This window comes from Xiphophorus maculatus, chromosome 11 (assembly GCF_002775205.1).
Source record: "Xiphophorus maculatus strain JP 163 A chromosome 11, X_maculatus-5.0-male, whole genome shotgun sequence".
NCBI classification, from domain to species: domain Eukaryota; kingdom Metazoa; phylum Chordata; class Actinopteri; order Cyprinodontiformes; family Poeciliidae; genus Xiphophorus; species Xiphophorus maculatus.
In genome coordinates, this window is record NC_036453.1 from 18,043,526 (window position 1) to 18,046,636 (window position 3,111).

The following is a 3,111-nucleotide window of genomic DNA, read 5'->3' on the forward strand; positions in this document are numbered from 1 at the left end:
CAGGGCCGTGCAGAGACCTCTGGAGGGGCAGGGGCTCAAATTTAAAAAAAGGGGCACAGTGAACAAAAACTCTGTACAACAACATAGCAACAACCCATATTAATCAAGAATCTAATTACGTCCTACTATACCATTGCCATCATGTGGGGACAATGCAAAGCAAACGTAGTCTATATTTTCCCCAACAGGTATAAAGTTGCTGTTACTGCTGCTGCTGACAGTCCTGGAGGGCTGAGCTGATCTGAGACTGTAGCTGTTAAACAGACCAGAGGAGAGAAGGTCAAAGGTTATGAAGTTATGAAATAAGCTAATTTGCTGCCATTTTACTAATTAAGCCCTAATAATATCTATTTAACCTCTAGAATAACTTGGAGACTGATTTGTAGATCCAAAAAGCTCAAAGGGGTTAACTCTATATAATAGTTTGATGTTATCACCTCTGAGACCTAGAATTATAAGACTGAGACTGAGGCACAAACAGGCCTTCTGACATACAGATTTTAAAAAAAACTCAAAAAGGGCACTAGGGGCATCAAGGATAAAAGGGGCAGGGGCTCAAGCCCCCTTGCCCCCCCCCCACCTCTCTGCACGTGTCTGCCAACAGTTTTGGGTTATCCCTACAGATCATTAATCAGGTTCTCCAATCGTTGAACACAAACTGTTTGATTTCCTTCCTACTAAATATTCAGCTGTTATTGTATTGTAACAATAACAGAGTTTATGGCTGCAGACCTCCAAACTTTAGTTCCAGTGAAAGAAGCTGGTGTTACTTTAAGGTACTTTGGACATTGTGGAAACAGTGTGTGGACGACCCTGTTTGTTTGAACATAACTGTCTGAATGCACAAACCGGGTCTATAAAGACATTGATAAGTGAGATTGCTTTGGAAAAAACTGCACTGGTCTTCTGGAAGGCCTTCCCAGAAGAACTGACAGCTGCTGTATCTGTAACAGATTCCCCCACATCATATTAAGTGGAATAAGAATGGGAGGAGGTCACTTAAGTTCACTTAAGTGCAGGCAGGTGACGTAATAGTTGTTAAATGTTGTCAACTTTAACCACTATTCACAAGGCAATGGTGTTAAAAGGCGAAACGGATGTCTTCAGGACAAACTACGGCGATCTTTTTGCTTTCATAGACACCATGAAGACAACCAGGCAGCGACTAGCAAACTCCCTTTCTTCTCAGCACCATGGCAACACGGTGATCTCGGAGACTCCAAACAAACCGAGAGAGAAAACATAATAGCTGCTGTCAGAGACGGGAACGTAACTCAAAGGTCAAGTCAGAAAAGCTGAAAAGGGCACATGCTGCTCTACTGTACCTCCTAGAGCAGGGGTCTCAGACTCCAGTCCTCGAGGGCTGCAGTCCTGCAACTTTTAGATGTGCCTCTGCTGCACCACACCTGAACAGAATAATTAGGTCATTAAGGCTCTGGAGAACTGATCTACACAAGGAGGAGGTCATTAAGCCATTTCAGTCCAGTGTTTTGTACCTGTGGCACATCTAAAAACTGCAGGACTGCGGCCCTCGAGGACTGGAGTTTGACCCCTGTTAGAGTCTGACTGTCTGGAGCTCAGCTTCACAGTAAAGCACAAACAGGTGTAGCCGCATGCTAGTGCTCAGCATTCCTGCAAGCATGAAGCTGATTAATTAATGCTGCTAAATGAGGCTTATTAATCCTGACACGCTGACTGGCTTTAACTCCCCCCCGCCCCGTGGCATCACTGTGAGGCTCACTCGCGACGTTTTGTTGTGGGCTTAACATTTTTGGATGATCACAGGGAAACTTTGTGGCGGATCAACTCATGTGAGTCACAAACAGATTTTATGTAAATCCATCAAAAGGATGGATCGGCTCCGACTGCATTCTGTTTAGCCCTGCAGGTCAGAATCCGAGGATCTCCTTATCATCGCACGGCTCACTTGGCGGTGTCGGGAACTTGTCTTTGAATATTTCTTCACGCCACTGACAGCCTCAGATCTTTCACTGCCTTGAATCCGTACACGACTGCTGCACAATGAAAAGCTAAAGATACTGTTTTCTTTCTTTTTCCCCAGATATATCTAAATTTGATTCTCAACAGAGAGAAAAAGATTCATTTTTTTCCACAAAATCTGAATGTTGTAGTTGGAAAAAAAAAAAAAAATCAAAGTTAACAGCACTTAGTTTTATGTAGTAAGGTAGAGTATGGAGTTTAAAGTCAGATATAATTTTACAACTTAATTGTTGCAGATAATTCACAAAATTTAAATGTGAGAAAATACAAAAAAATCCAGATTTTAAAATGCTGGTCTTATTTATTACTGACTGAACTCTGTCTTAATTAATTTTTCATCCCACAATTAATTTGGCTTCAGGAAACAAAGGTGAAGCCTGGTTTGAAAAAGGACTGGAGTGCTGCACTTTTTGTTAATATGTAAAAAAAAAAAAAAAAAAAAAGCAATATTAGCAGTGTGTTGTAATCCACAACAGACTTTTATTTCCATCCAGGATTTCCTTGATACCTAAAGAACTTGGTCCGTATGTAAAGTCCTTTTCTTTTCTCAACCATCAACTGAGCCTAACTGATAAGTGAATAGGTTTAATCTCTAAACATCTGTTGAGAATATTCAATTGCATTCATTTGCAAAACTGCAGAAGCCTTTTTTTTTTATCATGTCTTGCAGTATTTGGGCTGATCTGGAGTCTTTGTCTCACCATGTACTGTAAATGATTGTTTATTTTCATTTTATATGTAAAAACATCCTGGAGCTGCTCCTGTTTCTGAGCCGCTGACGGTGGAGAACGTTCTCGCCGTGGCTCTACAGAATCACTCGACCTGGAGCAGCTGAGTGAATTCCTGCTGGGGTGAATCTCAAAGGAACCGCTGCGATCCGTTTGGGGTTTAAGCGGTTAATTGTGACAGCTCCTTAGTCGTTCACCTGACAACTCCATTGCAGTTTTTTTTTTTTTTTTTTTTTTTTTTTTTTGCAGTCAGAGAGGGGAAGAGGAGAGAGGACAAAGGGAGGAGGGGTCGCTCAGCTGATTAATCATGCATGCTCATTTGTTGTCCTAATTTGTGCCACTAGTTTGTGGGCAGTGAGAAAGCTCTGCCTTTCTGCCTTCC